At 38.0% G+C, this 24,121-nt stretch overlaps 1 protein-coding gene across 1 annotated transcript in view; it reads right to left on the minus strand.

Annotated features, from left to right (window-relative positions):
• ARHGAP12 (Rho GTPase activating protein 12) overlaps positions 1–24,121 on the minus strand; it is a 131,686-nt gene that overhangs the window by 61,935 nt on the left and 45,630 nt on the right.

Genomic DNA, 24,121 nt, shown 5'->3' on the forward strand with positions numbered 1-24,121 from the left:
AGGAAACAAATACTATGTAGTCGAAGATGCTGAATTTGGGGAACAAGGGATAAAACTGAAAATAATAAAACTTGTTAATTCTCCTCCATTCAAAGAAACACTAAAACAGGAGGTGGAATCAATAGATTTGAATCCTGGCTCTGCTATCACCTACTCATACCACTCTGAGTTAAAACAACTCTGTGACACTATTTTTTCATAAGTAAAATTTCATGATAGTATATAATATAATATAATACAATACAATATAACATAATATAATATATATATAATGGGAAAATTATTTCCTGAAAATACAATTAGCGATTTATTTGAAACAAAAAATTTTAAATTTTTTTGCAGATTAACATTCCAAAACTATAAACTGAAAAAACTGCTAACAAGTCAACAATTAGTTGATGGTATTCCTACTGCTGCCAAATACAGTTAAAATGACCATAAACAAATTACTTATTGAAATCTAGTAGTTTTTCACTTGTGAAACTAACACTGCAACAATATAATTCATCTTACCTAACAATAAAGCTGTGAGGTTTAATCAGTGATACATGGGAAAAAAAAAACAAAAACACCAAACTTTTGGAGACAAGAGAACTCTCCTCATCTCATTCAAATTAGCAACTGGGAAGATGGTGGTTCCCTCAATAGAAACAAGAGGGGCCGATTGAGAAGGAAAGATAGTTAAAAACAGAGGAGGGAAAAACAACCTGGGACAAGATGGATTTGTAAACGAGTTCATTGAATGTTCAAAGAACAAAGTATTATACAAACTGTTTGCAGAATTAGGAAAAGGGCTCCCACCAAATTCCTTTCATGATACAAACATGGTCTTGATAACCTAAAAGCCAGGAAGTCGAGACAGAGAGGAAAAAAAAAACCTAAAAAATAAACCAATATTCTTTTGGGGGGGGGGGGGGCGGGGGCAATTAGGGTTAAGTGACTTGCCCAAGGTCACACAGCTAGTAAGTGTCAAGTGTCTGAAGCTGGATTTGAACTCAGGTTCACCTGAATCCAAGGCCAGTGCTCTATCCACTGCGCCACCTAGCTGCCCCATAAACCAATATTCTTAACAAACATCGGTACAAAAATTTTAAGTACAATTTTGGCAGAGGTGACAACAATATATTTAAAACCTTGTACACTATGACCAGGCTGGACTTATTTACAGTACCTGAGTTCAAATCCAGCCTCAGACACTTGACACTTACTAGCTGTGTGACCCTGGGCAAGTCACTTAACCCCCACTGCCCCGCAAAAAAAAACCAAACAAACAAACAAACAAAAACCCATCATAGGTAGTTCATGAGAAAGATTATTATTGTGTCAATCAATCTGGAAGTCATCTACATAGAGATGACATTTGAACCCATAGGAGATGATAGAGTTCATAGAGGAGAAGTGAAAAGAAAGAAGTGAGAATGGCCCATAACAAAACTTTGGGGGCCCAAGATGCAGCAATGAAACTTGAGAAGTATTCAAATGACAGGAAGCGAGTGACAATTATTACAGAAGCCAAGGGAAAGGAGAATGTCAAGGAAGAGAAAATAATTACTAACATCAAAAGTTACAGAGAGGCCAGAGAAGATGAAAACTGAGAAAAGATCATGTGATCCCGGAGTTGGAGACTTCCAAATTGGCCACCTAGGAAAGAACAGTTCCAGTGGAGTGGCGGGGTCCAAAACAGACTGTATACAAAGACAACCAAGATGGGGAAGTGAGGAAACAGACAATGCTTTCCAGGTGTTTAGCAGTGAAATGGAGGAGAGATACAAGATGACAGCTTGAGAGACTGGTGGGTTCAAATGAGTTTGTTTCTTTTAAGTACTTGAGAATGTTTGTGGGCAGTAGTAGGGAAAGAGCTGATAGGGAGACTGAAGATGGGAGAGAGAGAATGATCCACAGGACCAGCTCCAGGAAAAGAAAGGAGATAGGAGTGAGAGCACGGGCTGTCTTGTGACTAGCCTGGACCAGGAGAAGTGCCAACCTTTCTATACACTAATGTAATCCAATACACATTTACTAAGCACCTCACAGGCACTGTGCTCACCTCAGGGACAGGAATAGAGGATATGTGAGGATGGAGAAGGGGTTTGAGGTAAAAGGTGGGGAAGAAGGAACTCATGTTAAAAAGCTTTCATTTTGGGGGCAGCTAGGTGGTGCAGTGGATAGAGCACCGGCCCTGGAGTCAGGAGTACCTGAGTTCAAATCCAGTCTCAGACACTTAACACTTACTAGCTGTGTGACCCTGGGCAAGTCACTTAACCCCAATTGCCTCACTTAAAAAAAAAAAAAAGCTTTCATTTTCTCAGTAAAAGTAGGAGGCAGAAACATCTGTTAAAAGAAATTTAAAGTATGGGAGACAATAAGGGCTTAAGAATTGAAGGTTCTGAGTCACTGCTGAAAGCAGAGAGACAAAGAGTCAATCAAGAAAAAATAAGCTTTGTTACACAGCACTCAAGACTCAGTTGAGCTTAAATAACATGAATTTGTAGTGGATCTTGCTGGCCCGGGCTCAGTGAAGATACCAACTTGGCTGAAGTGGGAGAGTGTGTATGGAAAAGCAGTGTGGTATAGAGCAAAAGTCCAGGAATTAGAGTAACCTGAAGTTCATGCACCCTCTAATTTAGAATTTAAAGACCCGAGTTCTCCTCTTGGTTCTGCCATTACTAGTTGAGTATACTGCTTAACTGCTCTAAGCCTCAGTCTTACGATCTGCAGAATAAGGGGACTGACCTTGAGGGTCTCTAAGGTTACTTCCATTTTCATTTGTGTTCTTCACAATCATAGAATTTGCTGTCATTCAAATCTATTTTCTGTTTTTAAATGTCCCACTAGATGTCAGCCAAGAGCACAAAATCCTATATAAACTTTACCTAAGGGTAACCTGCTATCATTTTATTAAATTGAATATAACTGTGATTACTGTCATCTGTATCCTGGGTTTTAAAAGGACGGATTTGGCTGAGCAACATATACATGATCCTTCTCTCCTTTTAATGTAAACTCTAGGACAACTAAAATCTGCACCAAAAGAAAAAGGTAATGATAACTCTCCTAAATCACATTTAAAATAGAATGTCAATACTTCCACTCCAGAAGATGATAATATGTTTCATGACCAGGTTTGGTTTTTTGGGTTGTTTTTTTTTTTAAATAAAGCCATAATAGAACCGTGTATACCCTTTGATCCCGTAATACCACTGCTAGGTTTATATCCCAAAGACATGTCCAAAAAGGGAAAAGACCTATATGTACAAAAATATTTATGGCAGCTCTTTTTGTAGTGGCTAAGAATTGGAAAGCAAAGGAATGCCCATCAATTGGGGAATGGCTAAACAAGCTGTGGTATATGATGGTGATGGAATATTATTGTGCTGTAAAAAATGATAAGCAGTATGATTTCAGAAAGGCCTGGAAAGACTTGTATGAACTGATGCATAGTGAACAGAACCAGGAGAACATTGTGCAGTGACAGCAATATTGTTCAATGAAGAACTATGAGTTAACTATTCTCAGCATTACAATGATCCAAGACAATCCCAAAGGACTAATGATGAAACATACTATCCACCTCCAAGGAAAGAACTGATATTGTTTGAACACAGACTGAAGCATGATATTTTTCACTTTCTTTCATTGTTTTCTTTTATTCAAGTTTTCCTATACAAAATGACTAATATGGTAATGTTTTACATGGTTGCACATATATAACTTTATCTGACTGTTTACCACCTCAGGGAGGCAGGAGGGGAGGAAAGAAAGGAGGGATAAAATTTGGAACTCAAAACTTTAAATAAAGCTATAAAAAGAGCGTTAGGAAACTGAATAGTGTAAAAAAAAAAATCCTGCTCTGACTAGCTATTTATAAAACTTTTTCACCAAGTACATATACTTGCAAGTTATAAAAGGACTTATTAGAATAAACAGTAGGATAAAAGTTAGTCCAAGATGTTATTCCAAAATGCTAACTTCAAACTTAATCTATATTCCAGCTGCCTCTGCAGAAGATCTAACAAACCTATCAGAAAGATTCTCTCTGCTCTTCAAAATCCGATAATCTTATTAAAAAAAAACAATTGGGGGGGGGGTTGGGGTCTAAGAAGGGAAAAAACGTATACTAGCCATGCCCAAATGATTTCATTGAAAGTCCCATAAAATAAAAGCAAGGGCACACCTCTAAATAAAACATTCCTCTTCTTAAACACTTATGAAGCAAATGTTAGCACTGTTACATAAAGATAAGTACCATACTACCAAGATCACATGCACTGGGCTACCATCATACACCTGAAATAAAACCTTTTCAAAGCATGTTCAGTACAATTTCAGAGTCTGGAGACTTGACTGGGGGGACACAGAAAATATCCTTGAAAAGTATATTCTCAGACTGACAGAACAGATGTCAGACTTGCTTTTGTTTTTTAATTGAAAAATTTGGGGGGCAGCTAGGTGGCACAGTGGATAGAGCACTGGCCCTGGAGTCAGGAGTACCTGAGTTCAAATCTGGCCTCAGACACTTAACACTTACTAGCTGTGTGATCCTGGGCAAGTCACTTAGCCCCAATTGCCTCACTAAAAAAAAAAAGAAAAAAGAAAAATTTTGATTCAACAAAATAGAAAAGGACACACAGACATAAACCACAAAGTGTACTCTGTTGAAAACAGTTCAATAAACCTGTACAAAGAGTAATTCCAAATTGATAGCTCATGTCAACATATACACTTTTGTAACAGTGTTTCTTAAAAAGCATGATTGAATACTTGGAGAAAATAGCACGGAACAGAAAAATAAGTTTGGAATCAAGAGGACCTGGGTTCAAATGATGCCTATGTTTGTAACCCTAGGTAATTCACAATTTCCTCATCTGTAAAGCAATGACTAAATGATTACTAATTCCTTTCGAAATCTAAATGTTTGCTCCTAGAACAAACTAGTAGTGTGTCCATGGTCCTTTACTTGTTTTGTTGCCACTTGATGTCTGCTACAAAGTCCTACTATATCCAAACCCCAACACAAAGAGGGTCTGGAGGCCGTGCTCTACAACACTCCGGAAGCCTCTGATGTGGTGCAGCATCAAACCAGACTGCTTTCCCATGGGCTGGCAGACTAGTCAAGCACAGGCAGGGCTAGCCTGAGCACTAGGTAGATGGCTTATTTGACCATGGAAACACTAAAGCTTTTCTGTTCCGAGCGGCCCAGCTCTACTTCAGCAGCAGCACAGTAACACAAAAGGAACAGAGTGCTAAGAATCACAGAGGCTGCTGGTGTGTGTTTGTTTTTAGTTTTTGAACCTACAAACATTAACCTAACTATTGAGAATCTAAATGTAAGATTCTTGTTCAGTGATTATACAGATCTGGAGGAACTGAATACCAATACTGACACTCTTGTCATTAATAAAACCCGGAAACAAAGGAAGTCACCATTAAACGGAAAGATGGTACAAACATTCTCCTTGGACGAAAATAACATATGACATAATCGACAGAGTTGATTCTATCACACAGGAGACTTTCATGGGACACTTAAGACCTATCAATTCAATAAACTGGGCCCAAGATTGAAAAGGAGAATTGCAAGTTTGGGAAACTACACAGGGCTCCCCTACACTCCCCCCCAAAAAAATTCTTATTTTTGTTGACTTTTATTTTTATTCCTCTCGTTTCGCTTGTGGTAAAAATTATTTGTGGTAAAGATTAATATTGGAAGTTTTAGCTTAATCATTTGAGAGATTGCACATGCTTTTGAAGGACCTCCCCTTTTGGGGAAGAAAATGTGAGGTTCCGGGATGCTAACTTAAAAGTGAAGGGGGGAACGGAAGTTTGATCTCTCTGGCTGTTGACTTAGCTGTGGCGGCACTCTGGTGAGAGGAATTCGGAAGCACATGTTTGGTGTTCGGTCTTGGGTGTGCTGGTTTGCGGCCTGGAAGGCAGTTTGGGATTCAGTGAGTTTTATAAAGGAAAATCCTAAATTCCTTTAAACTAGCTTAATCTCTGGGATCGAATAGACTAAGCTTAGATCTAAAACTATTCATCTGTATTTCTACTTCCTTATTTCCCTAATTGGTTTCACCTTTGTTGTCTAAATAATTCCCAAGCAATAAAACCTGGTCCCTCACAGATTAAAGCTCAGAGGCTCCTTTTCTTATTGGCCTGGGAGGGTGTGTGTGTGTGTGTGTGTGTGTGTGTGTGTGTGTGTGTGTGTGTGTGTGTGTGTGTGTGTGTGTGTGTGTATAAAAAGGAAAGTTTAAAGGGGGGAGATTAATGCTCCATATATCCAATTTTGACTCTCACACCCTCTACTGCCTCAACTAGTCAGTCATTCCTTTTAACAAACATTGGAAGAAGTTCATCAAAACAACCAACACCAGTTATACATAACAATATTAACAAACAGCAAAGCATTATTATGCTATGCTCTTAATAACCCCAAGCTTCTCCTTAAAAAAAGGCCAATCTTTACACCAATGAATTAGCAAATCAGCAAACATTTATTAATAACCCATTATATGCCAATCCCTATGCAGAGTGCTGAGAATGCAAAGATAAAAATGAGGGGAAATCGGCATCTACACAATAAGTAAATAAAAAGTATAAAGACAGTAAACACTAAGTAATCTGCAGGTGCATTAGTAATGAAGGGTCATTCAGCAAAGGTCTGATGTAGAAGTCATTCAAGTTGTACTTTGAAATTAGCTAGGGAAGAGACGAAGAGGTGAGGAGGGGTGGATTCCAAGCAGTGAGGACAACCTATGCAAAAGCAGAGACTTGAAATGAAATGTGTTCAAGGAACAGCAAGACCAGTTTGGCTGATACTCAGAGTGCATGAAAAATAGCAATGGATAACAAACCTTAAAAGGTAGGTCCAAGGGGCAGCTAGGTGTCGCAGTGGATAAAACACTGGCCTTGGATTCGGAAGACCTGAGTTTAAATCCAGCCTCAGACATTTGATACTTAACTAGCTGTGTGACCCTGGGCAAGTCACTTAACCCTCACTGCCCTGCCCCCCCCCAAAAAAAGTCAGAGAATTTGTTTTATCCTAGAGATAAGAAGGCAGCCTGGACTTTAAGAGACAGAGTGACATGGTCAGACCTATCCTTCTGGGATATCATCACTTTGGCAGCTATTTGGGGGATACCCTGGAGAGTTGATAGACTAGAGGCAGAAGACTAATTAAGAAACTATTAGTATTAAAATAGTCTGGGATGTGATAAAGGAGGCACTGAACTATGGTGGTGGTTATAGGAAAGGAGAGAAGAGACAGATACCAGGAGATTGTGAAGGTATAAATGATACGACTGAATAGGATACCCTACAACTGCAAATCAGATCACAGTACAAGGAATTGGAGGGGTGGGTCACTTAATGAACAATGGAGAGGCTCACTGTGGGTGACAGTAAGAGACAACATATTATTAACAAGAAATTATAAAGAAGTAAAAGCACTACACCTGGAAAATGTAAACTGGTCACACAGCAAGGGCAAGAGATAACCAGTGAACTGTCTACACGTCCCAATGGTATCCAGGCAACATCAAGAGAGCTGGAGGACCCAAGGAGGAAGGTGTACTTCAGAAAAGAATTTATAGAAGATTTATTAACAAAAGTTGCAGGATGAGAAGAGGCAGATGGGCTGTGATCTGCACCACTAGAGAGTGTACCAGTATCAATGGGATCACAGAACCACCAAAGTTAAGTCAATAATGTCTTCATTTACATGAGTTGTGGTCAAGTTATTTTGGATTTTTTCCCCTCTCAATTCCACGAATAACCTTTGAGATCATTTGTCCTACTCTCTCATTATACAAATATACAAGGCTCAGAAGGATAACTATGTCTTGGCACAAAGTCACCAAGTTGAATAGCAGAAGCAAGATTTCAGTAAAATGCTCTTAACTCCAAGAATATTTCTAATATGCCACACTGGCCTTCCCAAGGTCATACTGCTAATCCACAGGAGTGTTGAGACTAGAACCTCAGTCTACTGATTCCTAGTCCAGGGCTGTTTTTAGTGACAGAAAGTTCAAGGAAATAAGCATGATTACAACTTTTAAAAATATGTGTATATTATAGTGACTACCTTACTTCACTGTAATCAGAAATGACTCAATCATTCAAATAAGACATCTTTAAATACATATGCAAGAAACTGCATAATATTTGAACATAAAATAAAAATTAACCTCCGTACAGGCAGTACTCCCTCCTTGGCAACAACCCACACAGTGCCTCGTATGATTCTTTGGAATGAAGTCTATCTCCTGCCTTCTCCCCCACTAATTATTCCTGGGCCCCACCTCTCTTTTCAAAGATTAAGTGTTTTCAGCAAGAGAACATTAAATCTGTTCAAATCATAATTTGCTGACTTTATCTTTCTCTATTTTTAAAGAGTACAAGATGGGTAAGACAAAATAGAAGTCAAGGAAAAGAAAAAAGTTAAGTTTAAATCTACAATTATAACAGCTGAATAAGACTGGTTTCAAAAATATTGTGTGACTATCATATGATCTTAGGTAAGCTACTGAAATTCTCTGCCTTCAGTTTCTTTATCTCAGAGGGTAGGAAAAGATAACCTTTAGGGTCTCTTCCAGATCTAAATCCTGGGATTCCATGACTATACAGCAATCCTTGGTTTGTATTTGTGTATCAGTGAAAATTGGAACTTGAAGTTGAAAGGGCAAATCTAATAAGACTTAAAAACATGGTTATTTTGGAACACTGTATAACTGGAAATATTCTATCAAAAGACACAAATTTAATGTCATGAAAATATTTCGGCATATAAATGACAACATGATTATGTTACTCGATTTATCATTTCAACAATCATCTGATTGCCATGAGCTAGATTCACAAAGACATAAACCAAGCAGTCCATGCCATCAAGGACTTTTGACAGCTATGGGGGAAAACAAGTATACAGATGAGTGATACAAATGTGTGTGTGTGTATGCATGCATGGATGTGTATATTCTTTTCCTCCCTGAATTATCAAGTAACTTTGAAGGGGGAAGGAAAAGTACTAACAATTATGGAAAGTCAGGAAAGGCATTTTGTAGAAGTTAGTGCTTGGGTTGAGCTGAGAAAGCAGTCAGGAATTCCAAGAGGAAGAGGTGAGGAAGAAGAATATTCTAGTCATGGGGGATAGCTTATGGAAAGGCACATTTACAAGGACAGCTAGGTGCCAGGCCTGAAGTCAGGAAGACTTATCTTCCTGAGTTCAAATCTGGCTTCAGATATTTACTAGCTGTGTGTCCCTAAGACTGGCTAAGAAAGAATAGTCCATGCCCTCAAGGAGCTGATGATCCAAAGAAGAAGACATGCAAACACAGTATATAGAGGCCAAGTTGGAAATGAAAAAAAGGCTTTAAGGGGGACCAGGAAAGACTTTTGCAGAGGGTGGGTCTTTAGGTGAGACTTGAAGAAAGCCAGGAAAAACCATGAGGTTGAGACAGGGAAGGAGAGCATGCCAAGCCTGGGGAACAGCCTGTGAAAATTCACAGAATCCTTATATAAGAAACAATAAGGAGATTAGTGTCATTGGACTGTAGTGTATGGGGAAGAGAGTAAAGTCTAAGAGGCCTGGAAAGGAAGGAAGGGGCCCAGTTATGAAGGGCTTTTTAAAAGCCAAACAGAAGATTTTGTATTTGATCATGGAGATGATAGGGAGCCACTAGAGTTTGGTGAATGGGGGCTGGGGGAGATAACATGGTTAGATTTGCACTTTAGGAAAGTTACTTTGATAGTTTAGTGGAGGATGGACTGGAGTGGGGAGAAATTTGAGGCAGGGAGACCAACTAGCAGACAATAGTCCAGGCTTGAGATGACAAGAGCCCATAATACGGTGGTGTCAGTGTCAGGAGAAAGGACATATGCAAGAGAAATCATGAAGGTAGAATAAATAGGAGCTGGCAATAGAATGGATTCAAGGAATGAGAGAGAATAAGGAACCACGGGTGACAGTGAGATTACAAACATGGGTGACTAGGAAGAATAAGAAAATGGGAAGAGGGGAGGATTGGGGAAATGATGGGTTCGGTTTTAGAAATGTTGAGCTTAAGATGTCTATGGCATATCCAGCTTGAGATATCCAATAAACACTTGGAGTTATAAGATTGGAGGTCAAGAGAGAGGTTAGGGCTGAATAAATAGATCTGAGATTTATCTACACAGAAAAGGTAACTGAATATGATTACTAATTAGATCATCAAGCAAAATAATACAGAGGGAGAAGAGAAGTGGATCCAGGACATATTCTCAAAAGACACCCCTAGTTAAGGAAAAAAAACTTTAAAAATACAACAAAAGGTATCAAACTGGGACTAGGATAAGGTATGTAACATTTTTAAAAAATTTTAATATTTTTCCCAATTGCATGTAAAAACAATTTTTAACATTCATTTTTAAAAATTTTTAATTCCAAGTTCTTTCCCCCTTCCTCCCTTCCTCCACCCTAAGACACTAAGCAATTTAATATAGATTTATGCATGTGCAATCATCAAAACATTTCCCTGTAAGTCATGTTGTGAAAGACTCCATCAGTTCTTTCTCCAGAGGCAGAAAGCATTTTTCATCAATGTAGTAAAATAATGGAATTTGGCAGACATCCAGGGGTCCGACTGATTGATCTAGTATTGTTTGAATTGGGTGTGAAAGAGAAAAGTACCCACTTAAGACAATTAGATTTTTTTTGTGTGTGTGTGTGAGGCAATTGGGGTTAAGTGACTTCCCTAGGGTCACACAGCTAGAAAGTGATACATGTCTGAGGCTGGATTTGAACTCAGGTCCTCCTGAATCCAGGGCCAGTGCTCTATCCACTGCGCCACCTAGCTGCCCCAAAACGATTAGATTTTTAAGCCACCTAGTTTAAACTTGGCCAGCCCTGATAAGGAGTGTCTTCAGAGGCTGTGGACTGCATCATCAACAGGGAACCAGTCTCAGCCACACTTGAAGGACCTCCTCTTTGGGGGAGGGAGAAAAAGGTAGAAAAAGGGGACCCCAACAGGAAGTAACTTGAACTCTCACTCACTCTCTGGTCTTGAAAGAACTTCAGAGCCAATTGGCTGCCATAGAAATTATGGACCCCTGGTGGTGAGTTAAATCCAGTCCTTTGAATTAGCTGAGCTGAAAGCAAGTTTGGGTTTTGAGACAGCCTTTGCTAGTACCAGGAAGATTATCCACTTTCCTCTTTCCCTAGTCCCTTGTCCTTGACTTTATTAATTTCATCTTTGCTGTGTATTTTATTCCCACTAAATAAAACCTGATTTGTTTTTGGAAAAGAGGCTGTTAATCTCCTTTCTTATTGACCTGGAAGAAATAACTAAAAAAGGCAGTTCGAAGGGGAGAAAGTTTTGGATCTAGAGGTCCCTCATTATTTTCTGAACCCCAATATTATGGTGAGCCACCCACTTAACTCTCCCCATTTTAAATTTGGCCCCTACAATTCTTTGGAATTGTTCTGCATCACTGTATTGCTAAGAACAGCTAAGTCATTCACAGTCGGTCATCACAGCACATAACATTCCCAGCTTCCTTCCTGTCTGCTACTAGAGTTGTCCCAAAGATGCTTTCATTGAACTTAAAAAAGATGAGCTCGCACTCACTCCCCTCCTAGCTCTGTTCCCAACTCTCCCAAGTCTCTGGCTCTACCCAATAGCCTCCTCACCCTGGAAGATGCCTCAATTCCTCCATCCCCCTCCTCTGACTGGTGAGAGAATAAACACACAAGCTACCCAGGTTCACTCCTCTCCTCACTTCCCTTCTGATGCTCTGGACTTTCACACTTTGCCCTCATGCTGTGCATTCTCTCCCTCCATCCCCTCCACTTTTCAGCTGTTTCATGAGTTGTCTTCTCCCAGTAATGTAAGTTATTTAAGGGAAAGGACTGTCTTTTTTTAACTTGTATTTGTATTCCCAGTGCTTAGCACAATACTTGGCATATAATAAGTACTTAAGAAGGGCTATTCCAAAACTTTTACTTAAATATAAAAAAATAGTTCTAGTGCAATATTTCACTGAAAATTACACATAAAGGAATAACATGATAGTGGCTTATGTCAGAAATATTTCTATATAAACTTCATAGAAAAAGATGAGAATAGAGTGTTACATACTATATTAATATTATAATAGTGACAGGGAAGTTCGATTATTTGAAGATTTGCTGGAGCTGTCTCTGCCACAAAGAGGGGTTTAAAAAATAATTAATAATTTTGTGGCATGTCTTTTTTTTTACAATTATGTAAAACATTACCATATTAGTCATTTTGTATAAGAAAACTTGAATAAAAAAATGAAATAAAGTAAAAAAACAGCATGCTTCAGTCTGTGTTCCATTAATATCAGTTCTTTCTTTGGAGTTCTTTCTTTGGATAGTATGTTTCATCAATAGTCCATTGGGACTGTCTTAGATCATTGCATTGTTCAGAATAGTTAACTCATTCACAATTCTTCACCAAACAATATTACTGTCTCTGTGCACAATGTTCTCTTGGTTCTGCTCACTTCACTATACATCAGTTCATCCAAATCTTTCCAGGCCTTTCTGAAATCATCCTGCTTGTCATTTCTCATAGCACAATAATATTCCATCATCATCATCATCACATACCACAGCTTGTTTAGCTGTGGGCATTCCTTTGATTTTTAATTCTTAGCCACCGCAAAAAAAAAAAAAAAGAGCTGCTATAAATATTTTTGTACAAATACATCTTTTTCTCTTTTTTGGGATGTCTTTGGGATATAAACCCAACAGAGGAATTGCTGGATCAAAGGGTATGCACAGTTCTATAACGTGGCATGTCTTAACGATAATTTCATCCTTTAAAACTTGGAAGAATCAACAGAGAGACCTGCTATTCTAAATCAGCTTTTCATCTTTAAGAAGAACTGTTTTCGGGAATGAAAATGATGGACACTTAAGTAATCAATGCATCACAGAATTTGTGATGAAAAAGAAGAAAGTCAGGCACAGTCTTACATGCACCCTTGATTTCTGGAAAAGGCTTAAAGGAAGGATAATTTCAATTCAATGAACTACTCCTACATTTGTTATAACATCCTATGCTGGAAATAGGTCAAATGCTAAACAAACAGAGGGCACAAAAGAATAGTCACCATGGTTAGAGTGCTGGACTTGGAGTCCAAATACTGCCTGAGACATTTGTCAGCTGTGTGACTTTGGGCAAGTCACAATCTGTTTGCCTCAATTTCCTCAACTATGAAATGGGGATCATAACAGCACCTACTTTACAGGGTTGTTTTGAGGATGAAATGAGATAATACTTGTAAAAAAAAAAAGTTTAGCACAATTCCTGGCACAAAAGTAAATTGCCAGGGCAGCTAGGTGGCCAAGTGATGGAGCACTGGCCCTGGATTCGGGAGGACCTGAGTTCAAATCCAGTCTCAGACACAACACTTACTAGCTGTGTGACCCTGGGCAAGTCACTTAACCCTTATTGCCCTGCCCCCCCCAAAAGTAAATTACCTATATAAAAGCTAGTTATCATTATTATTACTACTACTACTATTTCTACAACTATTATTCTTATTAACAGAGCTATGATCATCATCATCATAATCAATATTAATACTATTAATAGAGCAATGGTCAGAAGCCATATTAATCTGAATATATATTTCCACAATACACAGCAAATACTGTACAAGAAGCATACCAATTTTTTCTACCATCCTCCACTATTATAGCAGTCCAGACCATTATAAAATAATCTTAGCATAAACATTTAAATGTCTGCTTCTGATTAGTGAAGCATAACAAATTGGATAAATGGCAAAAAGATAAAATCGACAAACCAAAATGAAAAAACTAAAGACGGCTTAGCCAAGTATAGCTAAGAGCAATTTTCTTCTCAAATTTTCCAATCACAGCCATCACTGTCAGAAGTAACATTTTCATTTGAATCCTTTATTACTCTCTCTAGTGTTAAAACTATTTTATCTTCCTATATATCATTTTCTTTTTTTTTTACCTCCAGTCAGATCCCCAGTTACAAAGAAGAAAACAGTTGTATGGAATGAAAATGCTCTAATGATTTGGATACAGCGATCTCTATATTTAGTTCAGTTACGCAGCAATTGAAGGAAAGTAAGATTATTGTAAAGGGATGCTCAGGAATTGAAAAATGGATTTAAAAACCTCAGACAGTAAGTAGTCCACATGTTTAAGAGAAGAGATGAAGGAATAAAGAAAGGAAGGAAGGAAAAAGCATTTAAGCATTTACATGTGCAAATATACAAAAGCACTATGCTTAGTGCACATTAAAAATACAACCAGGAAATTAAGACAGCCCTCTGCGATTAAGAAGCTCACATTCTAACAGGGAAAGATAACACACAGAGCAGAGGTTCTTGGAGGCTCATGGACCCTTTTAGCAGCTGGCCAACCACTTCAGAAGAGTAACTGTAATCAGGAGATTGTAATTATATGCAATCTAGCAGTGAGTCTTATAACGCCAGTAATTTCAAAGTAGTCATGCATATAAATGATATTTTTCAAGATACCTGCAACAACTATAATATGAAAATATCTGTGACTTCTATCAGTAACAAAGTCACAGGTACTAATATTACTGTGGTTTGCAGTCTACCTTAATAACTGAATGAAATGCTCAGTTAGAAATAGTAAAAATAAAGCTATACAACTATTTTCCCATCTAAATTCACAAGTCCCTTGAAACCCATGCATGGACCTCAAGAAGGAAAGGAAGACCCCATATTAAGAACCCCTGACATAGGGGAAGTTTAAACTGCATAGAAAAAAAAGGTCCCATGTTCCTGATCATGCAGCAACAAGGCAGATGGCAATGCATCTTCTTTAGTGTCATTGCTACTGCTAAAACCATATCCATTTTTGAAAATGGATCATTTGAAAGGGCCTAGGACCTGGGTGTTAAGAACTTTCTTTCTTTCTGGGTGCTCAGCACCAACTGCTGACAACTAGGTAGTGCCTACAATACTTAAAGAGAGTTCAAAGCTACATGGTCTGGCTAAAGGTCAAAGTACTCCAGGAAAACATGAGGAGAAAGAAAACAACTAGGTGAAAGGGGGAAGGAAGGAAAACAAATGCTTTATGAAGAAGGTGGTGCCCAAGCTGAGCCTTGAAAGAAGAAAATCCTGAGAACCGCAGCTGAAGAAAGAGCACATTCCAAGTATGAGGGGCAGTAGAAATGCCTGGAAGTAGCAATCCGGTGTTTGATAAACCCAAAGATCCAAGCTTTTGGTAAAGAATTCACTTTTTTGACAAAAATTGTTGGGAAAACCAGAAAGTAGTTTGGCAAAAACTAGGCACAAACCAGTATTTCACACCATATACCAAAATATGGTCAAAATGGGTACATAATTTAGACATAAAAGGGTGGTATCATAAGCAAATTGGGGAGGGGTATGGAAATAAATATTTGTAAGATCTATAGATAAGGAGAGGGCTTGTGACCAAACAAGAGATAGAGAGGATCACAGGAAGTACAATGGATAATTTTGATTACTTGGAATTAAAAGGTTTTTGCATAAACAAAACCAATGTAGCCAAAATTAGAAGGAAAGCAGGAAACTGGGGGTGGGGTGGGGGAGTTTACAGCAAGTTTCTTTGATAAAAACTTCATTTCTCAAATATACAAGGAACTAAGACAAATTTATAAAAGAGGCATAACTGATATGGCCAAAGGTTATGAACACGCAGTTTTCAGAAGAAGAAATCAAAGCTAACTAGTCATATAAAGAAAATGCTCTAAATCACTATTGATTAGAGAAAGGCAAATTAAAACAACTCTGAGGTACCACCAAATACCTCTAAGATTGGCTAAATACCATAGAAAAGAAAAATTACAAATGTTGGAGAGGAAGAGGAAAAATAGCGACATAAATGCACTGTTGCTGGAGTTGTATACTCATCTAATCATTCTGGAGAACAATTTGGAACTGTGCCCAACGGGCTATAAAACTGTCCATATCCTTAGACCCAGGCATACTGTGTCCATATCCCAAAAAGATGAAAGAAAAAAGAAAAGGACCCATATGTATAAAAATAGGTATAGCAGCTCTTTTTATGGTGGCAAAAAATTGGAAACTGAGGGGATGCCCATCAATTGGGGAATGATTCAATAAGTTGTAGTGTAATTATGATGGAATACTACTGTGCTATAAGAAATGATGAGCAAAATGGTTTCTGAAAAACCTGCAAAGGGGGGCAGCTAGATGGTACAGTGGATAAAGCACCGGCCCTGGATTCAAGAGGACCCGAGTTCAAATCTGACCTCAAGACACTTGACACTTACTAGTTGTGTCACCTTGGGCAAGTCACTTAACCCTCATTGCCCTGCCCCTCCCCAAAAAACCTTCAAAAACTTATATGAATTAATGCAATACAATAACAGCAATATTGTAACGATAATCAATTGTGAAAGACTTAGCCACTCTGATTGATACAATGATCCAAGACTATTCCAAAGGACTCATAATGAAAAATGTCATTCATCTCCAGAGAAAGAACTGATGAACTGAGTACAAATTACAGTTTTTCACTCTTTATCTCTTATTTTTTTTGCAACATAGTTAATATGGAAATATCTTCTGCATGATTTCAAATTATAATTGATACCATATTGCTTGCCTTCTAAATGGAGTGTGGAGGGACTAAAGGGAAGGAGAGAATTTGGAACTCAAAAAAATTTTAATGGATGCTAAAAATAAATAAAGAATGACTGGGGGGGGTGGAAATAAAAAGAAATATTTGGAAGTAGAAGATGCAATGAGGAGATACCACCTCACACCTATCAGATTGGCTAATATGAGAAAAAAGGAAAATAATAAATGTTGGAGAAGCTGTAGAAAAATGCATTGTTGGTGGAGCTGTGAACTAATCCAACCATTCTGGAGAGCAATTTGGAACTATGCCCAAAGGGCTATGGGACTGTTCATACCCTTTGACCCAGTGGCACCACTGCTGGGTCTGTATCCCAAAGAGACCATAGAAAAGGGAAAAGGATCCACATGTACAAAAATATTTATAGCAGCTCTCTTTGTGGTGGCAAAGAATTGGAAATCGAGGGCATGCCCATCAATAGGGGAATGGCTAAACAAGTTGTGGTAAATGAATGTAATGGAGTACTATTGCGCTATAAGAAACGATGAGCAGGAGGAGTTCAGAGAAAACTGGAAGGACTTACATGAACTGATGCTGACTGAGAGGAGCAGAACCAGGAGAAAATTGTACACAGTAACAGCAACACTGTGTGATGAACAATGGGGATAAACTTGGCTCTTCTCAGCAGTGCAACAATCCAAAACAGTTTCAAAGAACTCATGATAGAAAATGGTCTCAACAGTCAGAAAAAAGAACTGTGAATTATGAATGCAGGTTGAATCATACTGTTTCTACTTTTGGACTGTTTTTTTTTCTTTCCTTCTTGTTTGAGGTTTTTCCTTTGTGCTCTGATTCTTCTTTCACAAGATGATTAATGTAGAAATATGTTTGATGTGACTGTACATATACAACCTATATCAGACTGCTTTCCGTCTTGGGGGAGGTGGGGGGCAAGAAAAGAAAAATTTGGAACTAAAAATCCAGTGTTGAAAACTATACTTATATGTAATATGTAACTGGAAAATAATAAAATAAAAAAATTAATTAATAAGTGAACAGATATAGACAGACAGACATAAATAGATAGATAGATAGATAAATAAAAGAAGATGCAATGAGGACTTGGGGTGACAAGTAAGAGTCCAGTTTGGGGGCTCAAATAGCTTTGGGTTGCAAATAGGTTGAACCCTTGGGTGGTCCAAAAAAACCACCATGGAAACCAGGGAACTATCAAGAATGCTACTGCCAAGGACGATAAGGCACAATGTTTTCAACTGTTAGAATTTACTTGAAATAGTGGAAATAGGAGTATCCTACTGAAGCACCATAGGAAAAGTTAGAGGGCTTAATCTCCAGAACACTCTTCCCACTTAAGCCTACATCTACAGCGGACAGGGAATCCATGCTTTAGAACCAAGGCATCATCAAGCCACATGAAATAAAAGACATAAAATGCATGAACAAGTTACTAGGCTACCTAAGAAGGAGCAAACTGACTCAAGTTAGAGACAGAGCTAGTCAGAGCTCCTGAGACAATCAGTAGTGGGATCGGACCTGCAAGAAAGGGAGTTTCCATCCAAAAACAAAAACAAAAACAAATAAACAAAAACCCACAGTGAGAAGAGATGGAATTCCAGGAATGGGAGTACAACTTGTTAAATATCAACAGTATCAAAAGCAGCTAAGATAAATAAGAATGAAGACTAAGAAAAGATCTTTAGATGTGTCAGTTTAGAGATCATTAGTTGGAAGAGCTGTTTCAGTTTAGTGATCAGACTGGAAATGAAACTGCAAGATGTTGAGAAGTAAAAAAGGAGAGGAAGAAGAGACAACAAATGTAGATAACTTCCTCTAGGAGTTTGGCTATGAAATAGAGAATGATAGTTTCACATGGTTAGCAGGATCAACTGAGGGCTTTTTAAGGACGCCAGGGCATGTTTGAAGCATGGCATGAGACAGAAGGATAGGAAAAAACCAAAGATTAGAGAGAAGGGGAGAATGATTATGAAATCAAGGGTCCAAGTAGAGGGGTTGGGTTTGTCAAGAATTAGGCTAACCTTTTCATCAAAGACTGAAGTAGAAGAGAATGGGAGATGCAAAGAGCTCTGAAATGTAGAATCAGAGAAAAGAACGAACTCAATGGCTTTATTTTCCCAATTAAGTGTGAAGCAGAAGTGAGATTTTATGAGATTTGAGAGATGAGTAGGTTTGGAGAAATCAGCATGAGGAATTACACAGAAAGTCACCTAGGGAAGAGCAAAGGACAATCTGAAGTGAAAGCCCATTTGAGCTATAACATCCATTTATAGTGGATCCAGTCAGCAACTTTGCATGAATTTCCAGCACTATTCATCAGCTCTAGAGTAGGGGCAGAGGCAGATAATAGAAGTAATCTAGGTTGAGATTTGGCAAGGCATGAATAACAAGATAATAACAACACAAAGCAGTAAGTGATTCAAGAAATGAGGACAGTGTAACATTCAACTGGTTAACTACAGAGTAAGATTAAGAATGGAAGAAAGTGAACAGGGATGATAGCTGGGTAACATATTGAGGGATGGAGATTCTGGATGTCATGGAAAGGACAAAGAACAGATTTAGGTGGAGTGAGGCATAAGGAAAGACAGAATGACAGGTTATGGCAGGAGAAAGGAATTTCAGAATTCATCACGTAAGTAGAACATTTTTTAGGTAATGGTAGATCAAGGGTGAATTGCTCCTGTGTATGAAGGAGAAAGTTGTTAGAGTTGAGGATTCTGAGAAACTGGAAAGCCAAAAAACATCAACATGTATATTCAAATCCCTTAGTATAAGAATGAGTTTTGGTACAGAGAAGACAAAGAACCAACTACCAAATTCCTTGAGAAGGAAGAATGAGCTAGGTATCAGTAGATATGTGCTTGGCTTTTAGAGGCCAAGAAGACCATTAACTAAAAAAAGGTCAAAATATCTGGACAGAATGAATGTCAATTGCTGATGACAGTGACAGAGGGAAGGCCTGGAAGTAGCATTAAGGAGCAAGGAGTATATAAACTGCTTCTGACTCTGCCCTGCCCCAACCAGGACGGGTGGGCGTGGATGAAAGAAGGAAGATATAACCATTGCTGGAAGAGATGATGAGAGATGCAGTGTCAGTTGGGGCAAAGAGCCAGGAGCTGGAAGGGCCTTCTAAAATTAAATCAAGTCTGATATCAATATATACGTATTCTCAAGAGCTAAATGGAAGGGGTGGCCTGAATGAGACATGGAAGGGAGAGGACATGGGTGGAGAGGACTGAGGGAAGGGTAGCTGAACAGGGATTTCATAGATATGATACGGGCATCATATTTCTTACCTTCTTGACTGGGCAAGGAAAGGAGAGAATTTGGTACTGAAAATAAAAGAAAGAAAAAATAGGGGGAAAAAAGAAAGCTGGTAAGGAGGAAGGTTTTAAGACTTGGCCAGCTGGGAATTCTATACCACTAAAATTGGAAGGGCAAGAGGCAGAAGGCTCTTAGTCTTGTGACAGGACTTCACACACTTAAAAACTCTGAGAACGGCAATGGGTCTATCAGTTCTCCTTCAAGTGTTAGAGAAGAAAGGAGACTGGTAGGAGATGTCCTATGGGCAGATGAGGAGAGGGTAGAGCCTTAAGAATAGATTAGGGAGTCATGTACTTAACGGTGGCAAATGAAGGCATAGGAGTAAATGAAATTACTGAGGGAGAAGAGGGCCAAGGACCAATGTTTAGAGGAATGATTAATTTTAGAACACTCGAAAAGTAAACAATAATGAAACTCTCCATGAAGTACCACTCGATGAAAAAACATAGGTGGTTTTTCTTCATACAAGAATAGAAAAATGGAAGAGAAGAAAAAGTAATTTAATTTTACATAGGATATGTTTGTCATTAAGTGACAACTCATTTGGGAATAGCTCCTTTTTACGTGACCTAAATTTTATATTTAAAAAAAGACCTGCCCTGTTCTACTTAAATCTTCTCTAGATAAAAGCTAAATGGTTCCTATGATCCACAAGGAAAACTTGTAGAAACCTATATTTAAGAAAGAAAGCAAAGTCAAACTTTTACAATTAGATTGTGCCTTAAATATCTATGTTTTTAAAACTTAATAGTTTATTTTCCCTACTTATTTCTCTTGGGTTAATTCAAAGGCTGCTTCAACAATCATTATTATATGACCACTAAATAGAAAGACAAGTGCTAGAGAAGATTCAAAAATTAAATTAAAACAGGTTCCTGAATTAAGGAGCTCACTTCTCTGCCTGAGAAGATACACACACAGCTTTCCACACATAATTTGTAACATGAACATTTCAGTGAAATGAAGAATTTATTATTAAAGATTTATGCACCCTCCTTATCACCAATAAATTCAGCTTTTAATTATTGTTAGTAGCAGTTGACTATACCTTAATAATTAAATTCAAGATACTGAAATTTCTGAAGGCTTCCAATCATATTTTTCACTTAGATTTCTATGAATTTCTATGAATAATGCACTAAATGTACAGACTTCAAAAGCATCTTAAAATCAGTGTTTTTTAAACATTTCCTTTTACTTCATTTGCAAATAATGTATATTTGATCTTGATGATGAATCTGTTCAGACCACTTATGTCCCTCTTATCTGAATAATCACTATGTCATAGGGCTATGAAGAATCAGGAGAAAGTAGAAAGAGTGTAGATTTTTGAGTCAAAGGTGTGGATTCAAATTCTAGTTCTGCCACTTATTTTATGTATGACCTTGGGTGAGTTGTTTAATGTCCCTGAGCCTCAGTTTCCTAATCTGTAAAATGAGGGGTAAGGACTGGATGACCTCTCGAGGTCTCCCTCTAGCTCTAAATCGATGTTCCTATGACTGTTTTTTTAAATTTTGTCAAATATGATCTACCTATTAATCCAGGGCAAAAAGAGAAAAACTATTCAAAATATTCTAAGTTATTAAATTTTAGAAAGACTTCAAAACTTAACCATTTATTTGTTTTACTTTGTGTCAATTATATCTAGAAACAATTGCTTTGCTTTTTGGGGGGTTTTGTTTTGCGGAGCAATGAGGGTTAAGTGACTTGCCCAGAATCACACAGGTAGTGTGTGGCAAGTGTCTGAGGCCAGATGTAAAACTCAGGTCCTCCTGAATCCAGGGCCAATGCTGTATCCACAGCACCACCTAGATGCCCCAACAATTACTTTGCAAAAAGAATTTTTTTTTTTAAAGTTAATTCGGGGCAGCTAGGTGGCGCCGTGGATAAAGTAGTGGCCCTGGATTCAGGAGTACCTAAGTTCAAATGCGGCCTCAGACACTTGCCACACACTAGCTATATGATCCTGGGCAAGTCACTTAACCCCCATTGCCCTGCAAAAAAAAAAAACCCAAAACCAAACCAAAACAAACAAACAAACAAAAATAAAGTTAATTCAAGGGGGCAGCTAAGTGGCGCAGTGGATAAAGCACCAACCCTGGCTGGATTCAGGAGGACCTAAGTTCAAATCCGGTATCAAACTCTTGCCACTTACTAGCTGTGTGACCCTGGGCAAGTCACTTAACCCCCATTGCCCCTGGGGAAAAAAAATACAAAAACAAATAAAGTTAATTCAAGAAATGTGCAAATGAAAAAAGTACATAGCCTTTTAGTAAGTATTAAAAAACTTTAAACTCAAAATCTCAGGTATTCACATTTTAAACCATTTAAACATTACAATTTCAAACAGTAATCATACTGATTTAGACATTACCATTCAGCAGGGAGTGGCTGAAAAATATTGGGCCTGGATTCAAAATAACCAGAGTTCAAATCCTGCTTTTGAAACTTACTATGTGACAGAACAAGTCACCTAACTAACCACTCTGTGGCTCAAGTAACTTCCTACGGCTTATCTATTAAAGAACTTCTACTAGAAGAGTTATTCACATTTAGAAAATCACAGATTTCTAAGATATTTGTTTGTGGTTTTTAGCAAACATTTTTTCCTTAAACTCACACAAAACCTTCCACATATTATGGAGAATGAAAGACAACTTTTCATTAAGAATTTTTTTTTTTTGCGGGCCAATGGGGGTTAAGCGACTTGGCCAGGGTCACACAGCTAGCAAGTGTTAAGTGTCTGAGGCTGAATTTGAACTCAGGTCCTCCTGACTCCAGGGCCAGTGCTCTATCCACTGCGCCACCTAGCCGCCCCAAGAAAATATTTTTTAAAGTTTCAAGAACAGTCTTTATTAAAGCTTAATTTAGGGGGCAGCTAGGTGGTACAGTGGATGAAGCAGCGGCCCTGGATTCAGGAGGCCCTGAGTTAAAATCCGGTCTCAGACACTTAACACTTGCTAGCTGTGTGACCCTGGGCAAGTCACTTAATCCTCATTGCCCCACCCCACACCCCCCAAAAAAGCTTAATTTAGATCTCAATTCATTAATTATCAATTCATTGAAGCTTTACAATATTAATCTCCAAGCAATTTTAAAGGAATTTTAAATTACCATAATTCTTAGCTGTGTGACCAAAAGATTGTGAGGTGGTTTTTTTTTAAAAGATAACTCTTTGACAAGTTCCATTTGAATTATAGTTTGTCAGCTGAATCCTTTTTCCAGCTTCTTTACATGACTGGTTTCAGAGAGGCTTTGTCTTCATTTCTGATTGATCTTCTAATTACAATTGTTCTCCTAGGATATCAGCTTTAAATTCTCCTGCTCCAAAGCCTTTTGTTAAAGTCTTTCTTTTGGTACCATCTGTTTCCAAGTGATTTTGTTCAGTTTCTGGCTTAGATAACAATAGTATCTAAGTTGACTGGCTTAGAGAACAAACGATACATGAAAGAAATAGTGCAATAAGGCCTTTATGGACAAATAAGAGATCAAGGAGTCAGAAAAATACATATACTTGGTTCATCAATTCCAACAAGGTAACAAGAGAATTTCCTGGATTAATTCAAACCTCAATCATACAACAGGGCAGCTAGGTGGTGCAGTTCAAAGAGTACCAAGCCTGGAGTCAGGAAGACTCATTTTTCTAAGCTCAAATCTGGCCTCAGACACTTTCTAGTTGTGTGACCCTAAGCAAGTCACTTTACCCTATTTACCTCAGTTTCCTCATCTGTAAAATGAGCTGGAGAAGGAAAGGGCAGACCACTCTAGTTTCTTTCTCAAGAAAACCCCAAACGGGGTCACAAAATATTGTACACTATTGAAACTACTGAACAACAATAACAAATACAATATTGATCAATGCAAAATACAAATTTTCAGTCATTCCAAACATAATAAAAAAATGATGTACAAAACACCCTTCTTTGGGACCCCATGACAAATGAAAAACATCACAGAAGGTCAAGGGCAACAACTGCTCTGGAGGCAATCTGTCACATGAAAGGACAATGGACAAGTCATACAGAAAGAAGAACTACTATCAATGGAGTGATGATAAAGGTACTGAAAACTTGATGAGAGACCAATGATATATCTGGACAAAAATAGAAATAGTGAAGATATGTCTATCAAATTATCAGTAATGACAGATTTAAA

The sequence above is a fragment of the Dromiciops gliroides genome, chromosome 5, assembly GCF_019393635.1.
Source record: "Dromiciops gliroides isolate mDroGli1 chromosome 5, mDroGli1.pri, whole genome shotgun sequence".
NCBI lineage: Eukaryota > Metazoa > Chordata > Mammalia > Microbiotheria > Microbiotheriidae > Dromiciops > Dromiciops gliroides.